Source organism: Polyergus mexicanus, unplaced genomic scaffold (genome assembly GCF_030449975.1).
Source record: "Polyergus mexicanus isolate NDT 795.1 unplaced genomic scaffold, iyPolMexi1.0 SCAF_25, whole genome shotgun sequence".
Lineage (NCBI taxonomy): Eukaryota > Metazoa > Arthropoda > Insecta > Hymenoptera > Formicidae > Polyergus > Polyergus mexicanus.
In genome coordinates this window covers 68,748-93,794 of record NW_027223345.1, presented here as the reverse complement: position 1 = coordinate 93,794, position 25,047 = coordinate 68,748, and the positions used below count along the sequence as shown (strand labels likewise).

The 25,047-nt window shown below is 37.1% G+C and overlaps 1 protein-coding gene and 1 long non-coding RNA gene across 3 annotated transcripts in view; one reads left to right on the top strand and one right to left on the bottom strand.

Moving 5' to 3' along the window:
• The first annotated feature begins 449 nt into the window (after positions 1-449).
• The window catches only part of Tara (taranis), a 72,310-nt gene continuing 47,712 nt past the window's right edge, over positions 450-25,047 (top strand). Inside the window, exons 1-2 of the mRNA XM_070313752.1 lie at positions 450-1,451; positions 1,884-1,929. The gene's annotated coding sequence lies outside the window, so the exon portion shown is untranslated. The remainder of the gene's footprint in view (positions 1,452-1,883; positions 1,930-25,047) is intronic.
• LOC138943172 (uncharacterized) lies at positions 12,300-15,497 on the bottom strand. 2 transcript variants are annotated; one of them, XR_011448419.1, is made up of 5 exons: positions 15,235-15,497; positions 13,570-14,020; positions 13,389-13,459; positions 12,700-12,811; positions 12,300-12,481 (listed from the first exon to the last, which is right to left on the bottom strand). It is a non-coding gene; the product is annotated as an uncharacterized lncRNA (long non-coding RNA). The 2 variants fall into 2 exon arrangements; XR_011448418.1 differs by lacking the exon at positions 12,300-12,481 and having other exon boundaries at positions 12,549-12,811.

Below are 25,047 nucleotides of genomic sequence, written 5' to 3'. Positions count from 1 at the left end.
AATATATCTCGTGCGTCGCACTTTGAAATTATCATTCAGATATAATTTGGTAATTATAATTTTTTTTAAAATTTTTTTTTCGTCGATTCAGAACACGAAGGAATCATTAGATCGAATGATTCAAGTTCGTTATTCAACAGGGGACCGTCTTACGATATACATCGATCGTAATAAACATTTATCTCGCTTGTGCAATATATTGAATTTTCTTTGTATATATCTTTAAATAATATACGTCGCATCTTAACCATTAATTCAATTTTTCTAGTAATACGCAGTGTCAGGATAAAATTATCCATATCGATCTTAAAACTTTCTAGTGATTAAAAACGCATCGCACAAAGGTGTGGGACACGGATCGAATTATTTGTTACGCGGCGTCTACAATGGAGATTTTAAGCCTTAAGCCTTAAAAAAATTCACCAATCGCAATCAAGTATGAGGAGAATACTCGACTGTGATTAGTCAATTTCTTAAGGCTTAAAATCTCTATTGTAGACGCCGCTTTAGAGTTTCGATTTTCGCGCTATATGTTATACGCGGTCATCTTCAGTCAGCTTGTGTTGCCATTCGCGCTACGAGAGTACGAGACGAGAGTAGAAAGGTAGAAAGGACGCGAGACGCTGCAACATATCGACGTATTATTCCATAAAATTCGAAATCGTAACGAGTATTAGAAGATTAGCCCAAACTCCATCATTTTTCCCTGTAATTATTACACAATTATCATTGATCAATTTGCGCGATTAATGACTGGTAAGCCTCTATTCTTAATCTCCTAACCTAAATACACTTTTTACGTAGGTGAAATATATCTCGTGCGTCGCACTTTGAAATTATCATTCAGATATAATTTGGTAATTATAATTTTTTTTAAAATTTTTTTTTCGTCGATTCAGAACACGAAGGAATCATTAGATCGAATGATTCGAGTTCGTTATTCAACAGGGGACCGTCTTACGATATACATCGATCGTGATAAATATTTATTTTGCGCGCGCAACATGTTGAATTTTGCTTGTATATATCTCGTGAAATTGTCGATATTTTTAAACTATCTGCTGATTAAAAAAGCATGGCAGATATGGGACGGATCGTTATTTGTATACCATTTGCTAGCATCTCAGAGATTAACCGGCCGATAGCACGTAGACTTTGTCGAGCGCCAAGCGTGATCGTAGCCTTCGGAATGTTTTTTGTGTAGTGTAATAAAGTGTCCATTCCCCTCCCCCTCCCCCTTCCCCACCCCATACATATACGATTAACATCGGGGGTTCATCGCGCGATCATCGTATTCTATTGATTAGTACGCGCGCGCGCGATTGTAATTAACAATATTTTTGCGAGTGTCATGTGTCACGAGGATGTGTCAACGAGAGATGAATAAGAAAGAAAGAGAAGAGGAGAAAATCTGGGAGATATCAGGTTACGGCCGGCGGAGCAATCGCGAGGTGAGCATAATTTACAACTTATTTCATTTTATTCATTTTGTAAAATTAATTAAAACAATCCATTATAGAGATTATTGTATAATGCAAAGATATTGTACATGTTTTGTCATTTGATATATTTAACAATTTTTTATATAATAAATATTTGTAACAATTAAAGATAAAATGTTTCAATATTGTAAATTTAAGATTTATAATTATTTTGATATAAGAATTAGATTTTTATTTATCATATTTTCCAAACATCTATATACATTCGATAAGAATTTTTTTTTCTTCTTTTCTTTTTCAAGAATTATATAATCTTTTTTTATCGAATAGTCGTTTTAAAAGGGATGAATAAAAAATTTAATTTGCGCGCAATAATTATGTTTCAAAATATTAAATTATTTTCAACATTATAATTTATTAGAAATTATTTGTATTTTCCAGAGCAACGTTATGATACTAGAGTCACACCGTGGCGCATCGTATCGCGGTGAGTAATCGATTATTTTTTATTTCATATAATCTTGAGATTAGAGAGAGATGGTAACATTTTCGTTAAAATAATGGTTTAAAAAAAAAAAAAAAAAAACCGCGGAGAGTATAAAAATATTCAGAATATATGCGATTAAAAAATTTAAATCGATTCCTCTTGTACGCTGACTCTCTTCGTACATGCAGTCAGTCATTTCTGTACGCCTGTTTAGTACGAGTAAATTTTAAATTTTCCCTCTAGAAACGCTTCATACTTCAACAAGGTTACACAGTTAAATTTTCAATTACACAGCAAATGGTAATTTTTAACTACGCATTTTCTAAATACATTTCCGTCGTTTTTGCGTCCGGCTGAATCTTGGAGAGAAACGACGTTTCTAAGCAATTTTTACATTTCTCGTTGCTTCAGCCTTATCATTATTGAAATGACTTTTCTTTTAATAATTTTGAATTTTTTCTTAGGCTAATTATATATGCATCTTTTATAAAATTTATATATATATATATATATAAATTTCTCTCTCTCTCTCTCTCTCTCTCTCTCTCTCTCTCTCTCTCTCCCTCCCTCCCTCTCTTTTTCTCTCTGTCTAAGATAATTTGAGAAAAAAAGCATAAATTATTATATCATGAATCTACAGCCACTACTCTCGATAATATTTCGCAATGATGTGTATTATAATTAGAAACACACATGAATGAAGTAAAATTAGTTGCTTTTACAATTGGAGAATATTTCTATATTTCATTCAAATACGATTTTTTTAATTTAATATTGAATGATTATTGAATTTTTAATTTACATAGTTTTTTTATAAGCGCTTTCTAACGCACTATCGTGCGTCACTGTAAATGGCGTATTAACGCGAGAGAGGAATCCCGTAAGAATGTGTCCTAGGCGGTGAGCGGATAGCGGATAACGCATGATTCACTCTCTATGACTCAAGCTCTAGCCGCTTCGGTCGCTCTATTCGCGCGGGAGAGGGCGCGCCCGATCACGACGTAACGTTTTCCAATCCGAGTCAGCGACTTCTCCGCAGTTAATGTCGCGGAAGAAAAGAGTGAGGCGCGGTTATACGCTAGCAAATATGACGTCACCAACATGGACGTTTTTTTTCTCGATCGTTTGCAAAATTTAGCAGCAGACTTAATTTTCATTAATGGAGATTTAAATATCTCATTGCAATATATAAAAATTTATTTCTATATTTTTACGAGGCTCGTTATACATTATTATGATGATGTCGCGCGCGCGTACACGCATACACATTCGATCGAGGAAAAATTGACTTTTTAAATGGTCAATAAAAATGTCGATCGCTGTGTAAAGATGATAAATAATCTTCTAATACGTATAAATTATATATGTATTGTATGTGTGAAAATGTGTGTGTATTTCACACATATAATATTTATTCCATTAATCCAATTAATATTAGATTTATCAAGTTTAAGGCTAATGAAATTTCTGGGACGCGATTAAACAAAATGAGACTTTTCTCTCACTCACTTTTTTATAATAATCGCGCGAATGCATATTGAATAACGAATGAAATTTATAATGTTCACGTTAATGTGATTTACCACACGAAATTCCATCGTTTATATTCAAAACATCATAAACTAATTTATCTCTAGATGAGAAATTATGCAAAATAATAAATCGTCTGCTGTGTGGAAAAAGACACATTGGGAAAAAAAAAAACAGTTATAAATATAAATCTCTTCCGTTGTCAATAACGATATTCGCGAATGTCTTTAAAAGAATTGTAGAGATTATTTGGATTTTTCAAGTTTTATTTATTGGATAAATTTAATGTTAAAATTGTCTGTAAGAAAGAGAGAGGTAAAAAATCAAAATCAAAATATTCTTTCTCAAATCTGTTATAAAGAACACAGAGTTGATGTAACCAAAATCAGAGAGAGAGAGAGAGCTTAATAGAGGAGAATCCAAAAACTTGAACGATAATTTGCGATTTCAAAAATATAAAATTCAATTCCGCAAAGTGAATTTCCATCCATTTCTTTTATCCATATATTTCTTCGGGTACGAAAGATTATAAATTCAAAATGAAAGAAGGATAAAATTATGATGTAGAATCCATAGAAATAAAAGACGCGAGCCCAACACTGACAACAACCGATAGGAATGAAAAAATAGAAGAAAAAGGGAAAAAGAGACAACGATATTGTGCAGACAAGAGACGAGAGAGAAACAGGCTATATAGATATGAGAACGCGTTAGAGAATTTCCGTTAGTTTGCTAGGCTTAGTGGCCATCGTCGCCATTGTCGTCGTCGAACATCCTCGGACGACGTCGACGTCGACGTCGACCTCGTCCAGGCGTCCCTCGCTAAAGTAGGTTAGGTCGATGAGACCACGACGATGCTGGGCTGCCGTGGTTCTGCGCAGCGCTTTCCATTCTACACCCCCCCGCCCCCGCCCCCGCCCCCTCTTCTTTTCTCCTCTCACCATCGTCTCTCTCTTTCTTTTTCTCTTTATTCCGCTATCTCTCTCTTTCTTCTCCACTTGTCTTTCTTTCTCTCTGCCCCTTTATCTCGCTCATTCCCTCTGCATGTTTATATCTCTCCATCTTCTTTCCTCTTTGTCGTTCCTATCTTGCTCTCTCTCCCCCCCCCCCCTCTCTCTCTGTTTTTTTTCTTTTTATCTCTCGTACTCTCTATATGACGCCTTCTTTCTCTCTCTCTCTCTCTGCCGTCTATTTTTCTCTATTCCCCTTCACCCTTCGCTGCCGCTATTACACATATTCTCTCTTTTTCTCTCTTTTTTCGCTTGTCTCCGTCACTCTGACGATCTCCGCTACCAAGTTGGCGATTCCGCAAATCGTCACTGCCAGCTACCGCACGATCGATTTCTCACAATGTTTCTGTTTTTCTCAAAAATCTCAAATATTACCTCAAGGTTCGCTTGAAGCGCAAGTTTAGTTGGACTTTTCGATTTTGAAAAAAAAATATTTATCCGTTTGCGCGACACAGAATTGTTTTATATACAGCTTTGATCCGTGAGCTCTATATAATTTCTATTCGAAATGAAGATTTTATATTGGTAAAAGAATGAAGAAAAAAAAAAAAAACTAAAAAATTTGTTTAATTATCTTAGAGTTAGAGATTCTGAAGATACGTAGTTTATAATGTGTTTTGCGGAATAAATTTCTATCAATTTTTATCATTTCACACTTGTTATAATGTAAATAATACCTAACACTTTAGCAACTAACTAACTCTCTCTACTTTTCGGATTATATACTTATTTGCGATTGTATCAATATGCTATCCATGTTGCTTACAATGGCCATTTAGCCTCTCTATCTACAACTGTAAGGAAAATGCATCACGCATTTCTTTCTCGCGTCTGTTCACGCTTCTACAATATAGATAGACGTTTGCGTTCTACGCAAAAGTACGATGTATGACAGAAGAGATGCAGGAACGATTATACATGTTGCTAAAATTAAAATATTTTATTATAATATATAATATTTTCTATCTGTAGCAGAGGATTTTTTCCCGTTCACAATGGATTAAATAGATTTAATTAATTAATTAATTTAATAATACAATGAGTATAATTGAGTGTATTTTAAGACTTTTAATAATTAACATGATTAAAATTGTAATTTAAACATTAAAAAATTTATGCAATAACCAAAATTTCGCGTATAAAGAAAAAAGAGGCGATGAAAAAATGACGACTATTTTGATGTAACCTGTTTATTAAAAAATTTATATCTCTTATCGGAAGAGGAAGATTAAATTAAAGAAATATATTTAAAAAGTAAATTTATATTATTATTTTACATCTACTAGTGGCGTGAAATATAGCAGACATTCTATCCGAATACGCATGTTGGAAAAATCGATTGGATTTATTGAAACTCGTGATATTGAGGGTGTTATTAGGATATTAATGTATGCATTGCTGCAGCAAACGAATAAATATACGCGTGCAACGGCTGTGGATGGAATTAGTAGTCCCTTTGTACCTGAATGAGAGGAATTTTGCGTGTTTTAATTAAACGATCATGAATTTTTGAAAGAATCTGACATGGTGCGATTTCTGATTATATTTATCTTCGTTTACGTCATTGATATTTTTCATTTGCAAAAATATTATTTTTTTTTAATTCTTCGATACCTTAAAATCTCACTTTCACAATATTTGTCAAATAAGTTTCGAGTTTCCTTCGATATAAGCCGAACTTTAAGCTTTATAAATATTTTTTATACATGACCCGTTTCATCCTAAAATGTTTAAATGAAAAAATTTATCAAGGGAATTAAACGCTCTAACGAAATTTTTTTACTATTATTACGAGATATTATTTTTAATATTCTATTAATAATAGATTCATCTTGAATCTCGAAACAGATAAAAAAACTTTCGGCTATTGATATTTTCTTAGCAAAATAAAATTAGTATAATATTTTTTTTTTTTGTGAGTGTGAGCGTAAGATTATAACCCATCTCTCTCTCAAGATTTACCTATGTTTACATTAATATATGTGTTAATTATATTATATTATATTACGTATATTTAAATTATGCTCTCAATATATCAATATTGATTTTAATACTATGATAAAATAATATGAAATAACATGGAAATAATATGGATTATCAATAATGAAAATATTAAACTATTATAATTAGTATAACAATACCTGATATATTTTTTTATTTGTCTTTAGTTAATTTATTTATATTAACATAATAGAAATGATTCAATTCTCTCTTTTATCTGCTCATAACTAAGAATTACTTAAACCACCACAAAAACTAATAACATAATTTGATAGAAATAGAATATTTATGGATTGAACATTTAATTTATTTAATTGCAACCATGTCTGCAAAAAAAAAAAAAAAAAATTAAGCAGGGAAAATAATAAATTTTTAACAACGCTGTCTAGAATTTTAGAAAGTTAGACACTGAGAATGACATACCTAGTGGCGACATAGATGCCGTTACGTTTCCTACCGGTAATATGCCAGCAGAGAGAAATTCCATGCACGCGCAAGAACCGTTGTCCGAAAATCGACAATGATTAAACAACGGAAAAAGTCTCCTTCTCTCCATTGCAAATGATAGTTGTTTCGCAAGTTTTTTTTTTTTTTTTTTTTTTTTTTTTTTTTTTTTTCCAGCAAAGCTTGATTTCACGTTTGTCAGTTTAAAAAAGAATAGCGAGAAAAAATTCCCCCAAAAATGTGCATACTCCTGTCTTATTATTTATTCAAGTTTAAGAAATTTGACAAATATTTTTGAATATTATTATTCCATCTCTTTTACATAAATATAAATTTGAAGCTTCATATTTTTTGGAAGTGTCTTTCGAATTTTGACACAATCTCATATTACTGTCTTCCTTGCGGATAAGATAACCACAAGATCGATCTAATAAATATATAAAATAGAAATAAAAATTTATTACGATCGCGAGACTATATACGGTTACACGTTAAATACAACCAAAATGGCAAAATACTACCGTGTGCGAATCTCGGAATATATGCGACGCGTGCGCTCCCTTCCGTCAATATCGCGCGAGAAACATCCTTCAATTTGTATAATCTGTATCATCTTAGCTGTCTCAGGTTTCCCGCATTTTACTTTAGTATAGATTTTTGAAATAATTTCAAGCCGTTTCTGTATTCGCGACAACAATGTCAAGATATATTAATACTTTTGTAATTTTTTTGTTTACATTATTTTTATTTATAATGTTTATTAAACGATATGACAATTGCTAAAGGGAGGGAGAGATCATTATTTTTTACTTATTTTATTCAATATTATTATAGGTGTGTGTGTGGGATATGTATATATTACAATATTATAATCATTTGTGCATGCGTCGTATTTTTATTATAATAATTCTAGTATATATATAGCTTATATATTTCTTATAAAATTATTAAATATTCATATTGACATGAATAAAAAGTAAGCAAAATAAATTTACATATAATTATAAATATAACACACACACACACACATACACAAATGGAAAATATTCAGAGAAATGCAATGTGTTTTGAGGACGTTCATTAAACCGATGCAATAGCCTGTTTCTCCGAGTCGGCAACATCGGCGACTATCGCGCGCTCGCCGTTATTTTTCCGTATTATCGGCGAAGCTTGCGAACGCGGACTGTTCGGAGATTGAGCGAGCGGTCGCCGACGATTTCGACCAATCGATCGCCATAGCGAAATAGACTCGCCAATTGTCCAATCTGTCGCGCCGGATGTCGACGCATATCGATCCATCGAACTCGACCCGCGAGTTACCGTATCGCGCGGATCGTCAGACGTAACGGACAGGATGATAGGTAAAAGCCCTCTGGTTCCAGTTGGTACGACGGGTTCGTTCGTACATCCGTCCGTACGTCTATTCGCTCGTACGTCCGTCAGCCCGTCGGATAATACCAGAGTTCACCTAAATATAACTCAGAAACGGGGAGAAATGGAGGGAAGCGCGCGCGCGCGCCTCAGCTAGTCGGGTGAACGGGAGGGAGAGCGAGGGAGAAAGAGAGAGAGAGAGAGAGAGAGGAGCATGGGCAAGACAAGGAACTCCCGATTCACCGCTACGCGTCCAGCTTGCGCACGGCCAGTTGCAGCTGCATGGACATCATGGCTATGTATTATTTTGTAGCATGTTTAATATATACGCTCGGAGAAGAGATCGGGTCGAGTTTCGACCACGGAACAACGAGAATTCGACTTTCCGTAATTTCCGAGCACATATAATACGTTCGTACATGAATCGCCGATCGATTCGACCGAACAAAAATGGAAAGCTGCGGTCACCCCGTCGTCCTATATTCCCGAATTATCGTCATTCTACGTTCTCGCGTAAAGAGACGCGAGCTTTCTCGTAATCGTCAACTTTAACGATCTACAGCATTTCGAGAAATAATCATTATCCGAGAAAAAAATCATTTAAAGATTTATTACAAAATTAGGAATCTTCATCGAAAGGAATAATAACTTTATTTCTTAAATCTAATATTTAACTTTTTAAATCTCCGTTGCGAAATGAATTCAATTCCAATTAGATTTAAACAAAAATTTGGAAATTTTATTATTCCTTGCGATAGATATATATATATATCCTCTTGTAATACGCAAATATATAATGTAAAAGAAAATCTCCATACATGGAGTATTCGATTTTTTTAATATCTACTCTTAAATTAAATTTTATATATATATAAACCACATATATATATAAATTTAAATGTGATGCGATACGACGATGCTAGGATTATGTAAATAATTAGGCGATAATTTCGATAATGTGCTGCGTCGCTTATGCAATCATAAATATTTTATCTGCTAATTATGACGAATATAAGAGGGAACCCGAGTTTCTAACGATTTTTTAGCCATTTTCCTGACTTTTGAGCGTCATGTTCTTCTAGATTGATAAAAATCATGACGAGCAAAAAGATGGCGTTTAATTTCTTATTGTCGATATCGATCCTCGTTAGCCAATCGTATACATTTATCAATCATCCGGAAAGTATTTAAAAAAATGACCAGCGAAAAAAAAAAGAATATCGGTCATAACGCAAGAGGAAACACTGTCAAAGTATTTATCCGTATAACGGCAGAGCGGACGACACGTGTGCGCGATTTTAAATGAAAAATTCATTCTTCGTGAGTGAATCGGTTTCATTTTCTTGGATTAATTCTATCAATTTTCGCGATCGCCTCGAAACAGTTATATTTCTGGTCAATCGTTAACGCTTCCTCCGACAAGTCCTCGAGGTTCAATCCGATTTACCCTCCAATTCCATTCCCCTCCCCCCCCCCCCCATTAGTACGGCGCTAAGCGACTAAGGACGCGAAAATGTTTTTTGCATATTTACACGAAATACCTTCATCAAATTTTCTTCCTTATCGGTGCAATCTAAATCGCCTTGGAAAACATCGAACCGATAAACCAAAAGAAATATAAATAGATGATACACAGTTTTTGCTCTTTACTACACAATCGTACTCTACTCTACTGGATTATCGTATAATCTAAGGAAAGACTAGAGATCGCGCTTTATTTAAAATCATATATTTACCTATATATTTTCGATCGAATCGAGAGATGAACAAGTATACTAAAAGATTAATATTGAAAATTTCTCTCTCTCTCTCGAGACACTTAATTGCACATTTATCAAAGGATCTTTCATCGCGAAAGACGCCGAGTTGGCGAGACATTCTTTGCAAGGGTGGAGAAATTGCAGAAAATGTCAAAAGTCTACCGGATACTCGTTAGATTCATTTTGCACGAGACTCGCGCTCGCAAAGCGCAAGACGCAGACGAGAAGAGAAGACGCCGGTAGCTCTGTTCGCGCCGAGCGTCCTTACGAGTCCCATTCGAAAATAATACAGCGCCTCTCGTTAAATTACCCGCCCGCTCGTTCCGCGTCGTCCGCGCGTAATGCGTCATCCCCTTTGCCTCCCCTAACCCGCCGCCATCGTTCCTCGCCCACCGCCCCCTCCCCCTCCCCGACGTAATGTACATAAATACATTTAATCTCGCTTCCGCTGCCCTCGTGATATTTTTCGAGAGATCGATCGAGCCGCGCGCGCGGTCCCACATTTTCCCTGCTAATTCCGAGATCTCGTTTGTGAATTTCGGTCGACGTTGGCGCGTTCCAAAATTGGTATTGGCGATCCCTGGCAGCGCCGAGTTTCTGGCTCGAGCGCCGGGGGTATGGGAGAAGCAGCGCGCGGCTATAATAAAGGCGCACTCCCCTCATTCCCGTCCCCCGTTGCATCTCGCTTCGCCTCTCCTCGCCTCTCCTCGCCTACCGCTGCCGCGCGCATTCGCTCGCTCGTTCGCCTTGTTCGCTCGGTCCCGCTTCGCCGGGTAGTGGTGGTGGTGGTGGTGGCGCGTGTACCCTCCTCCGACTCTCGCTCGGAATCGGAAAGGGGAGAGCGCGTTGGCGCGGCGCGCAGGCGCGAGGGTCGAATGGAAAAAAATCGGCCGGGCTGGCGACGGGGGATGATGGTCGTGTCGTATCGATCGCGCCAACATCGGGGACCGAGAACGAGAGAGCGCCCCGGAGTTTACGGGTATAACCGTGAGAGATGCAGCCTCGACGCTCGGCACGAACGAGAGCGAATGAAGGACGTATCGCCGAATCCTCGACGACTCGATTATTAATTGTTTTATGCCTTTCGATACTTATGACGAGAAGAACGTAGCTCTTACTTTCCGAGCGCGAATTTGCCCATTCTATATTTCATTACTGTTGAATTAATTCGATATTGGGAAATTTATCGCTTGCTCTAAGCGGCGTCTAAGCAACAAATTATTAACGGAGAGCGCCAACTTCTCTCATCGGGTTTCATTCTATTTCTCATTCGCATCCTGTGCGCGAGACAGGCACAAAGTAGCACGCGTTGCCAGTCCCAGAAAAAGCCTCATCCGTTTATACGTTCGACAAAGCGCGCGACAAAAGTCAGGGTCCGTCCATGTCGCACGAGTGTATCCGATGTTGTCCGAAGTAGAAACGGAGAGGAGAGATAGAGAGGAACCAAGGGGGGGGATGACGCGCGATATGGATGCAACGATGGACTAATAATCTCGGATATTTTCGGCCGCGTTCGTTCGCCGTCGGATGTAAAATTTATACAAAAATACAAACGCGTTATGTACGTTATAACTGACAAAGAGAGCAGTCCGCGATAAATTCTCGACTTTCTTCTCGACATTGACTGGCGTTGCATCCGTGCGACCGCAGCGCCGGTAATGTAATAAAAAAACCTGTAACATCAATCGTAGCAAGACTGGATAATTATTCAGAATTTTCTCACAAATTCCGCAAAATATGAGAAACACGCTGAAATATTGCTAGTTTGAAAATATCGATAGATAACTGTCAGATGAAAGTGAGAAAGTCAATTTACGAATCAACAAGCAGGGCTGGTCCTTTAATATCGAGATGGTCCAGAGCTCTTCGCTAATGATGGATTAATTTTAATGCTATTCGTTTGTGCGAAATAATAAATCGGCAAACAAACACAGAGTTAAAAAATGACAAATTTATCAAATATATAAGATTTATAATGTCTAAACAGATGAAAATTTATCTATAGGCTCCCGTTGCAGCCATATTGGATTATATTATATCTAAAACGAGTCCGAACGAGAGTCGTGTATTCTTACACGCTATACGCATCAAAATTAATTAAATTTTGCTACTATTAATTACTTACTTTACTATTAATTACCATTATTTACATGCTACTATTTATTTATTATAAGCACGATAAATTAAAAAGTAAAATCGGTAAAAATAATTGTTACACCACTGCGCGCGGGATATCGCTTTGCAAAAACATTACGTAATCGAGTAAAGTACAATACATATGTTTTTTATTTATATCATTTTACATGTAGCTACATAATTAAAGTAACTAGACAAAATAATTAAAAACGGATTTTCAGATAAAAAGAGGCAAATCCTTTCTCTCATTTTTAAGATACAGTATACATCGTATCGTCAAGTTAAATGTCTGATTACTGTCTAAAAGAAATATTCGAAATTATTCATCTTGACTATATCATTGAGAGAATGTATAATTTAGATTTTACAATTAAACAGAATGGATATTAGCATTAATAAAATATACTTGAAATATCTTTCTCTCTTTCTTCGTTACAATATTCTTTTATTAATACAGTTTTACAGCAAATTATTAAGATAATAAATGCGTTAGAAAGTTTCTTCCAAAGATATTTTACTTTTTATTGGATTATCTTGAAGGTTTCATGTATATTCTAATAAACTCTGCTGCTATGTCATTTGCTTTGCGAATTAAATTGCTTTCGCAATCTTCTCGCGAATTGAAAATATCTGTAAGGATAACAACAATGAACGCTCATACATTTTCTTATGTCAAAAGATTAGAGAAACAATATTAAGAAAAAATATCTTAAATTCGTACGCGATAGATTTTTCAAACGCACATCATTTGCTTATCCGTTACAGTTTATCAAGAATTATATACTTGTATATAACGCACACACATGTATATTTATGCATATATAAGCTGTCTTTAATTATGATAAAAATATAATTTACACGTAATAAGCGTTACTTTTTTTTTTGCTTTTTAAAAAGAGATCATGGGTCACCGTGATTGATGCTATTATAAGGAAACTTGTTTTTTTTTTTATAAATGAATTGTATACATTAAAATGTTTAAAAAAAATTTACACGTTTGAAAGATAGTATTTTTCGATCCATTGTTAAATTTCATATTGCCAAACAAAACATAAACACACTGAGACATAAAACAGCATTATATCTCGTGGAAAATTGTTATAATAATGTAAAAGGAAAATATACAAAGATAATATTTATAAATTAATTTGATAAAGAAGAAAATTTAATATCTTATATTAAGACTTAAAAAAGTAGAAATACTTACATTGCTTATCTTATCAAGATACTCTGTGAAATCTTTCGACTCGCGATATCCCAAGATCCATTCTCATCTATCTGTATATAATAAAACGTTTAAACTATATCTTTAATGTGCGTGTAAGAGTGATCTGTTATATAAATCTGATTATATATATATATATAAATGTATACAAAATTGTACGTACGTGTCAACCAATAGCGTGATCCTTGACGTTAGGTCCGGCCAAATGCTTGCAAGTCTCAAGCATTGTCGCTCATTGTCCCGCGTCCCGGTGTTATTTCAGATTGATAAAGCAGCGCAATTTGTGCGCGCGACCCGTGAAGGCAGCCGCCGCGTGGCATAGGTGCGCGTTGCCATTTTCATTTAACGCGTCACGCCGCCGCCGTTGTCGCCGTCGTCGCCACGCGAGAGACGAGCATTCGGCGAGCACGCCGCGAATGTGACAGCTTGACCGAACGGCTTCGGTTAAGATCGAGCGGATTCGGTCCCCGTCGGATTTAAATATCGGCCGGAAATAGAACCTCCGTTCGCTCGCGCAGCATCGTAGAAAATGGAGAGGGCTTTGGGGATGAGGGGTAGGAGGACCGCTGGAGAAGATCCTTTCGACGTAAGCAGGATCGCGCGCATTGTAGATTCTAGAATTATAACGATAACATTGTGTATGTCGTGTAACAGCGTGTTTTTCTGCATATTTCTATGTATTAAATAGATAAGGTTGCCATTATAAGAACGCTTTTGCAATTTTTTTTTTTTTTTTTTTTAGAATTGAAAAGATTCGATTCCGCATTACTTTTTTGCACAAAGACTTACTTATATGTATGAAACATATTAGACATATTTTATATACGTATTCTTTTTGATTAATCTGAAATCGAGTTTCTCTCTCTCTCTCTCTCTCTCTCTCTCTCTCTCTCTCTCTCTCTCTCTCTCTCTCTCTCTCTCTCTCTCTCTTGTAATAGCCTCGAAATTTTTTCAACAAAAATTTTGAGAGATCAATAGTTTTCGAATTAACTTTTTTTTTTTTTTTTACGAAAAGAAGAAACTTTAGAAACGCAAAATCTTTACGTCTAATTTGAAAAAGAAAGAAAAGAAAGAAAAAAAATCATTTTTAATTTTGGAATTACTTAAAAAATATATATATAATTAAAAATGGCAAACTTGTAACGAATAATAAAATTTTGTATGTCATTTTAATAAAAATAATATGCGAAACGGATAAAATGTCAACCATAGCATTATTTAATCGTCACGTTTTCGCTGCACAAAAGTATATTATTTTTCAAAAATAATTGGCAGTGCTTTCTATTGTCCTTTGAGCGAAAAACTTTGCCAAAAAAATAGATGTATGTAATAGTATTGTTTGTAAAATATTCAAAAGCCGAGAAGAAATAATAATAGCGTCTGGTGATAGCGACAATACTGACGTAGTAGACGATAAAATCAATTGTGAAAGAAGACATGAAAGAAAATTGAAAAAAGAATATATAGGATATCTCAGCTGCTCGTTTCGACGGCAAATTTTTTCTATATATATAATATATTCCTATATGTTTCGTTCGATTCGAAATATATAAAATGTCGATAAATATTTGTGGACAAAAAATTTTTCTGAAATTCTTATACATATATTTGCCGGACTGATCTATCGCTATTCGCGAATAAGCGAATAATACAAACAACAGATGATTGCATGCGTATTGAGCAAGAGACTAACGATAAGTTGGTTGCGCGAATATCGAGATATTAAGATAGCCGGTGATTAGAGCGGCAGTCGCTAGAAACTGAGCGAGCGTGAGACTATACAGGTTCCTCAGGTACGTACGTACGTACGGGCCAGGTGGAAACGTACTCGCGAAGGTAAACGGGATCTCTTCACGCTCGACCTCGAGTCCCAACTTTGATTCGCAACCAACGATCGACCAATGATCGAGGAGAATCCGCTCGCGAATTATCACGTGTTTGCACTAGCAAGGCTGTATAGATTTATTCGTATACACTATTGTGTCACTGCACTTTTACGCATTACGCTGGAAATGTATCGCGAAGCGAGTGACTACGAGACGCGTACGTTCCGCGGTTAAACCTAACCTACTATACATGGAGTGTTTACAAACTCCATCTGGGTAGGCTTAATTCGCAACGTAATAAAGCTAATATGTAGAATCGATTACTTGTTAATATAAATACGTGGACACGTCGATTATTCTCCGCAGTGAAAAGCATTTTCAGTAGATTATAAATGATCGAGTTTAATTCTTTACTTAATTTTGAATATGTGTAAGAGCTATTTAAAAATATATATATAATATACTGGCAATATAGGTATATGTAAGGAAGGGAAAAAATTATATTAATACTAGTAAAAACGTTCAAACTTTACGATCATTAATTTTGTGAGAAATAATTAGTACCGCATAAAAAGTTTCACTTTGTGCACGAACCTAAGTTGGAGGCTCATATAGAGTCCTTTCGATACGGAATCGCGCGATATACGAATCGTGGAAAGTGAGTCGACGGCGGGTGTTATTAGGGCGACAAGGTGAAACCCAGGGGCAGAAATGTCTATTGATTTTTCGAAGAAAACTCGGCATCCCTTCTCTTGGATCCGCCGCCGTTAACCTACATTCGAGTTAGTATAGCGGCGGTACGAACTCTGATAAAACGCGTCCGATAATGAGACTCGCTCGGCGAATCGCATCGCGAGATACATTAGGGACGCGTTGCTTATTTTCCGATGAAGAAACAGACTCGCCGCAGATTTTTCTAAACTTGCGCGTCTCGACTTTTCTTTCCGCTTTTTTCTCCATCGCTAAAAAAAGTGGAGGGGGCGGGGGGAAGAAATTTTATCGGCACGAGCGCGCGATATCGCGATCCTCTCGCCAATCACATGGAATTTCATTGGTTCCGTTGGACGATGCGGCGGCACCCTTTAAACCGTTCCCATTTTCGGGGGTGAACACGGCCAGGATACCGAGCGACGGAGAGGGCGACTCGGTCGCAACCAACCCCCCTTTCGTACTCGCGCCGAGGGGGATCGATCCGCGTTCGCTCCGCGCACCTACCCCCCTGCGGCAAAACCCAAATCCGAATCCCGCTCGAAGAGAGCGGGAGCGGGAGCAGCGCCGGCTAAAATCGCCCGCGTTTTTAGCTGGGGCGAATTTTCGACGCGACGCCGCCGCCGCCGCTGATTAAGCGAGACGATACGATTGTTTGACATTTTTGTTAGGTAAATTAAATTCATCGAAACTGATGTAATTTCGATGAATTTAACTAGGGAGAAGAATCTCTAATGTTTGTTCTCGACATGGAGACGCGACGATTGCACCAGTTACAATCTTGTTTATAATAGGGGATGAAGCCAAAAAAATTTAATAAATTTTATAGAATTAATACATCAATTATTTTATTCCATGTCATCATAAAAATATATACATTTTTTTCTTAATAAATAGAAATAGAATGAAATAAGCGCGATAATTAATATACTAACAATATAAGAAATGTCTTCTATTTTATAAACAATTGTCGTAAAGAATTTTCGCGAGCGCAAATGTTTAATAAAGATTAAAAATATAATAATTCTAGCTAAAGATATAATGATTTATGCGACAAACTCTACTTGTATGAATATATTTAGCAGAGAAAGATTTGATTTTTTATCGTTAGTTACGCGTGTATCGCCATGTGTGTCGTTTATCGGATATTCGGTTCCAAGGGATCGCGTAAACGAGGGAACAAGGGAGGATCCGACAAGCGTGGGTAAGATGGGAGAAGTAGAGAAAGTTGTCGATGATGAAATAATTTTCGCCGATAAATCGAGGGGGGTTTTGCACGCTCGGCTCGTGCGCGCGCATTTTCGAAATTCCAGCAAGAGAGCCATTTTACATATACGGAATTAACGCATACATACTATATATGCATTCGTATGCGTATAACTATTCCAATCCAAACGAATCGAATACATAGCTCCAAAGTCCATATATATATATACATACACTGTTTATGCATCATTGATGAGTAAAAATGCACCCGAGACACACGCGTTCTCTGCCTTGCGAGCATATTTTTTATACGTCATGATGTATTAATAATACGAATCCACACACAAATAAAAAAAACAATTAGAAACGGATATTGTGCGATTTGTGTGCGAATTGTATCCTTCTACCCTAACGATGAAATAAATATGAATGAGAACGATAAAATTGATGGTAAATTTTGTAATTATCTACTTAAAAAGATCAGATTAATCGTAACGTAATGTGTCAACTGCAATCTGATATTATATATGAATTTTTTTTTCTTCTTTTTTTCTTTTTTCGAAACACTATATGACACTTGTACCTATTTTTTATCCATTTAGGCTTTTAATTTTTAAAGCGCTGCTCTCCCTACTTTAATACTTCAATAGAGATCTTCGTAGAGAAGATATTTTCTGAATTAATTATCACATTTTCAACAAAAGTAAGAAGAGCCGATAAAAAAGAGAGAAAAAAATAAATCCAATCATTATTTCGATTAAATAATTTAATTATTTTCAACACTGAAAATCATCGCAATAAAATTATATTCTACGTAAAATATAATAAGAGCGGGGGGGGGGGGGGGAAATAAAAAAATTTCCTATACAATGGCGCACAATACATAATATGGGGTAAACTTGACGGTGATAAAATATACGTGTTTTCGTTGTTTTATTATTAAAAAATTAAAAGAGCGCTCTTTGTATACTATAATCTTTGTCCGTGCGAGGAGATATGAAATATATTATGTAACATAATAATTATATAATAATTTTAAATAAATGTGCGCTTTATATAAGAGGCACACGTGTGTGTCGCCCAACGATTTACATTGCGGAAAATCTCGCGGCTACTGCCGGGATTAACGAGACATCCGTGCGGTATGGCATCTCGACGTTACACGTTCGTATTTTGCGCCGTGGGCGTTACATACAGCGTGTCAATATATTTTTCTCGCCACGTTCCGGTTTGTCCGCATTTCGCGTATAATAAATATGCAGTGGCGTCGAGAGCCCCCCACGCCGGTATCGCGGTCGGTTGGCATTACGGTTAGTCGGTATTCGCCGCGGGTCTGGTCGGTATACAGAATGTCGATAATAGGTCGCCGTCGCTTTTATCCATTGGAATTGCGCCCGTCGATAATTCGTAGGGACGAAAGGCGGGAAAATGGAAGAGGAAAGGGCGAAGAAGGAAGAGAGAGAGAGGCGGATACGGCGAGGATCGTGCAAGGGATGTTGGAGGATGGGGAAGGAGAGGAAACGGCGAGAGGAAAGAGGTAGGGGATAGAACGCGTTCGTTGGTGAAGAGAGAGGGAGAGGGAATGAGAAAGAAAGCGAGATGGCGCGCGGAAGGATTTGGGGCGATAGGAGGGGAGGGAAAGCGCGACGAAGGTGGGAGAGACGAAGCGGGTCTGTGAGGGGGAAAGGGACGGAGAGCGGCGGGATGGGTCGCGGACGATGTCATTTTAGATATTCGATGGAACCTGCGCTGTGCGAGCACGTTGGTAATTTCCCCGCGCGCGCACAGACGGCGGCAATAAAGAAGATGACGTCTGATGAAAGAGTGGGAATTATATACGCGGTTGACGCGTGGGAGATTGGATTCCGTGACTTTTAATTTTAATTATAAGAATATATAAACTCGCCGTGTATCGGAGGGCGACATATATATATATTATTTGACACCGCAGTTATGCCGCTTGTCATAGTTCGTCAAAGCTTGTTACATAATTAGAAAAAAGTCAAGAAATTAAAATTAATTTCTTGATCGTAACGTTATCCGGAAGAAAATATTCTTTTTCTATTTGTCATATGGGAAGTATCATATATTTTACAAAGAGGCCATGTCAATATCTCTGTCAACAATCGATTGATCAAAGTAAAATTTTGTCCTTCTAATCTTCCAATATATGTACAATATATATTTATAAAAATTCAAATGGTAGAAAAAAATAATTTTAAGCGCGCCATGCTCTAAAATGGAAAAGTTTGTGTAAAAATTACTAATTAGAGGAAAAATTGATCTTTACGAAAATATTACGATCCAACAAAATAGTGCGAATATTGCACGATCCATCCATATTCGAATGCATTAAAGGTTTAATAATCCAAAAGATTGTTATATATATATATTGCGATAAATTTTCACGAATCTCTAATTATTCTCTCTCTCTCTCTCTCTCTGTAAATTTTTCTCAATAAAACATGTGTATATTTGCGCAATGTATACACGCGATTGCGATGAAAGAAAAAGACTCGATTGATTTATTCTAAGCAAAATATTGCTTCGTCTCGTGCATTATGGATAAGATGAATGGTACAAGGACGAGATGAAATTTACCGTAGGTCATGGTGCTCCTTAACCGCATGCTTCTTATTAACGATCTTGGCTTTAAAGGTCCGCGGGGTGTACGCCCCTCTTACACCTGTGTGACAAATTATACTCGCTATATAAGCTCGATGTAATAACAATGATTGAAGAAGGAAGAAGGCAACGATTCGAGAGAGATGAAGAAAGAGGAGGGGGGGGGGGAAGAATCGTTTATTCCTATCCTATAGAACGTACAAACTCTCTGTAGTAATATATTTATAACCGTTTTTTTTTTTTTTTTTTTTCCCCTTAATATATTTATAACCGATTGTCAATTTCTGTAAATCGATTTTTATTTATAATCAATTGATAATTGATTGTCACGTGCAATGTCGCCATCTTTTCTTCTTATATTTCTTATTATCTAACTGAAAAGTAATTATTTTAATAATTATCTTTTTTTTCCAACTTGTAATTTTCATTTTTTTTTTCCCCCCACAAATTAAGATTGCTTACGCAAGTCATACGCTAGATGTCGTTATATTGTACAATAAATGCCTTTGATCATTTATTATGGAAATAGAGGTATTTTATGACGGGTATCTCATTTATATGTCACATTCACTTTGAACCTTTCACATCTCAATCATACGCTGTTTGATTTGTTCGCCAAACGTGTCCGTCATCGTATAGGTAAGCCGGAGAATTCGCAAACGATTCCACAGTTGTGTTTACACGAGGGCGAGTGATCGAGGAAGGGGAAGGGAAAAAAAGAAACATTTCCCTCCCTCTCCTTCTCTTTCTCCTCGTTAAATCCGAGGCGTGCCAAACAATCGGCCATTCGAAAACAATTTCGCGGACCCGATACAGTCGAGGCGCGATAGCGAAGCAAGTCGGCGGCCGAGCCTTAGAGGGAAGGGATTCCGAAAATGCCTCGTCTCACCTCACCCTCACCTCGCCCCGCCGTATCGTAAATCGTAATGCGGGAGACGGTGATAAAAGCGGCGAGGGGGGGGGGCGGCGGGCGGAATCGCACGCCCTCGTAAATAGAGTCGCGGGTCCATTCACGAGTTCGGCCAGAAGCAGAGCACGGCGCGCTCGTGCGTACATGCCGGAAAAGTCTTTTTCTCGGTGTGTTTTACGGGAGGTCAGGGTTACAGAGGCGGAAAGAGAGGAAGGAACGTGGCAGGGGGCGAACAAGATGGAGGAGGTGGTGGGACGAGAGTTTTACGCGCAACTACTACGGCTCTGTGTCCGTACGCGCTCTCATTTTTTTTTTCTTTTTTTCTACGCGCTACCGGGGCGCGTCATCGCGCATTGAAATTCATGCGGAAACGATGCGAACGCCAAAGTTTATCCCGGATCACGTGGATCGTTCATCGCGTGGATGTTTCATTGACGTTAGGAACAATGGAAAGTGGGAAAAAAAAAAAATTGGATATTATTAGAATAATCATTACACATAGCTAATCCTATATTAAAAACATGCGAGGCTTCTATGAGTTTTGTACGCGCATTTTAGATAGATTTTGAAATTTGCAATTTTACCTGCGACTTTTTTTTTTTTTTTTTTCGATGAATAACTAGCGTTACGAAACAATTTAGACTAGATAAACTTGACAGTAACGAGAGTGGAAATTGTTAAAACGTAGCAAGATACGATTTATCGCGTATAATGAGAGAGGTTCAGCTGCCTCTTTGCGTAATTTTGCGAGATATTTCAACAATTTCCCGTGAGAGAAACGTGACGTTGCTTTCGAAAAGTTCAATCTTTCGCATGAGAGAAACAGAGAGAGAGAGAGAGAGAGAGAGAGAGAAAGCCTTGCTGTCTCTAATATTTTCTTTTCTAAATCAATGGAAAGTGTAATCAATATACATACACACACACACACACACACACACATTTACTATTCTAGAATGATCATTTATAAACGATTGCGAGGAATTACAAGAGATTTTCGTTATTCAATATTTCGTTGAGATAGACTTGGAGCTTCGAAACGACTTTATCGCAGATAAAGATGGCCTTATCACCCTCGACGCGCCGATAAGACGCGTCGCGTGGAACGGACGGCTGTCGACGTACTCGGCTTCCTTTCTCTTTTTCCGCTTTATTAACGATCGACCATCATCTTTATCGGGATTATAATTCACCATAGAATGAAAATTTAGCCCACCGAAAAATATTTCTTATTGGTTTAGCTTTAAGAGGTTGAAAGTCATAATTTCTTCCCATTTTAGTACTTTAATATCTCGTAATGATATTTTATTCCTATAAGATTATACAATACAATGACAAGGCTATTGAAAGAAACGAAGCAGTTATATTTTATTTACAGTTTTTTTTTTTTCCCAGGAAAAGTTATTAGAAATTATCCTATATATGTTAGTTGGGATTGTTATGACGAAACGAGTTATCGATTAATTCGTATTTATATTGATATCAAATTTCAAACATTCAACTCTGCAATAATATTTCTATAAATATATGCAAATAATTACCCTGTAAAAAAAAAAAAAAAAATTTACAAAAGTCATAAAATATTGAATATACATTTACGTAAAGTAATTAGCAATAATTATTTTAATATCATTTATAGTAAATTAGATAAAATGCATTTACTTTAATCGTGTATCCAATTATCCGAAAGTATCGAAAGCACAAAGTATCGACACTTTGATAGAAACAATCGCGGGCATCCCCGCTCATTAAGAATGCGATAACAATCGGCACAAGCCGCTCTCGGCGAATGCAAGTCACGCGTACGCACGAGCTGTCAAATTAACCGATTAGCCTACAGTCACCTGTCATCGTCCCCGGATGTCGCGCCGAGGCGGCCCGTGTTAACAGGTGCCTTCGATTTCGAACAGTGCCGTGTTCGATTCGAGAGGCTAGAATTTTATCTTTTACCAAAGATAAATATATGAAATACGTGTATTTCTACGGATAAATAAAAATATAAAAAATTCGCGTATCAGTATTTAGCGTTGATCGCTATACGAATAGCTAAACTGCAATCCGAATAGGCATATTATTGATACTGTCAGCGCGGCAGGCGAAAGGACAGCAATGGCGAGAATGGCGGGAAAATCTGAGCCAACCGTTCTTCTTCCGATATACATATCTCGTTTGCCGTGGCACAAACATCGGTGTAATACGTAGTTTTCACCGGCTCTTTCTCAGAGTTACAGCTAGGCAGAATCGTGCCATAACTGTACACGAACAACGCGTGGATTTCGCGTCGGTTCGACATTATATATATATATATATATATATCGATGTGTAACGTGCGATTTAATATAATGCCAGTTAATCTCAAGTGTGATTTTTGCAAAAAATATAATTCGAACTCTCGCATTTTTCTCACAAAGCGTTTGATTTTTTTTTTCTTTTTTTTTCTCGAAAATAAAAACTAGGATAAATTAAATCCTCGTTTGTATAGAAATATAATTTTACTAGGAGAATTTATAATAAAGTTAAGAGAAAAAAAGTACACGAGAGAAATTTCATTTTGTCATATGTCCAACATAAATTATAATATTGTATAAATGCATATGGAAGTACGCATGTTTATCTTATACGAATATTTCTTATTTCGATACATGAAACAACTTTTCCGGTTACAAACCTTCGCAAGCCCCAATATTCATTTGCGTAACTTTTATGGGGAAAATATATACTTCTCGAATTTTACTTTCTAATTAAGATATATTTCGATTCTATTGCTTCTTTCTTGGGAAAAAAAAAAAAAAAAAAAAAGTTAAGGGACTTTGTTCTTAAACTGCTTTTTCGTGACGCGTCGAGCACGATTCTCATCTTCCACGTGGAAAAAGTCTGCTTCGCCAGTGGTTTAAGAATCAAGTGCCGCAAGTGTCGGGGGAGTCGCAGCTTCCGAAGACGATCGTAAAACGTCCCGTCGGATCGTCGACGTTTCCTGATCCCCCACCGCCGGTATCCTTGGCCGAGTAGCTTCTCACCGAGGCATTAACGAGCGCTCCTAGTCGACGAGAAAGTCGACAGCGACGCCTGTGCGCGGCAAATCTCAACCAACTGTCAATTCTATGGGCACCTTTGTAAGCGATGCGTACAGGTATATATCGAGATATATCGAGAATATTACAATTGTACCTTGAAAGAACAAAAGTATTCTATAACATTATATTTATTTATAATATATATTATTTTTGCAATCTGAAACCGAAATGATATCCATCATTCTCTCTCTCTCTCTCTCTCTCTCTCTCTCTAATCGCAAGATGTTGAATTACTTGCGGATACATCGGAGAAACAATCTTCCAACTTCCTATATATAAATATGATGGATTTTGATAAAAATATTATACTAAATTCTAAATTCCCTTCCATCGTGCACGCGCGCGCCCCGCGTTCGAATAAAGCTCGCGTCGAGAGAGTAAGAGGATATTCATTGGCCACAATTCATCCGTCGTGCCGTGCTCAGCCAATCGTAAACCCAGCCCGCGCTTTACTTGCTCCGTACCCGAGTCGATCATCGCGCTCATCGTCATCGTCGTCGTCGTCGTCGTCGTCGTCGTCGTCGTCGTCGTCGTCGTCGTAGTATCGCGCAAAACGCAAAGGACCTGCCACGTGCGCATAGATAAGGATTGCACGCGTATATCGCGTGCATGGACACCATGTATGTACCCGCGTATATGCCGGGGTAAGTCGAGGCGCGGCAACGTCCGCGCATTCTCGCGACGCGTCGCGCCGGCCAGTTAAAAAGTTGCCTCCACGCCGCCCGCTACGACTTGGCCCGCTCTCCCGGCTCCGTGGCGTCAGCCGCGGTTAACGACAACCGGACACGTCGAACCGTCGGTCGACGAAATCGTTGACAGGGAATCCCAGCAGGCGCGCGCGTCGTTTGCTCGGACGTTTGAAGATTTCATCTTGACCTCTTGCATTTGTATAGTTATACTGTATCGTATATAACGGATTATTGTGTAGTATTTTTTATCGCACGTGCAGGTTTTTGTCGACAAACGATCGAACAACTTTGTCGAGATTCAAAAATTAGATAACTTGGAGAGAGAGAGAGATAAAACGATATTTTATTAAACTTTTTACGATTTCAAAATTTTCTTCACGAATATTCATATTATCTGGAAAACGCTCTCTCAAAATTGTATTATGGCATAATTTAATAGACTATCGAATCGTTAGAAATCTAGAGATAAAATTTCTTCGTATTCTCAAGAGAAAGAAAAGTCAACAAGGACAATCAAACGAAATCATCTATATACATTTACGTTTACGATATTTTGCGCGCGTATAGAGACAATATCGCGAGTACTCTGCGTTGATACCACTGCTT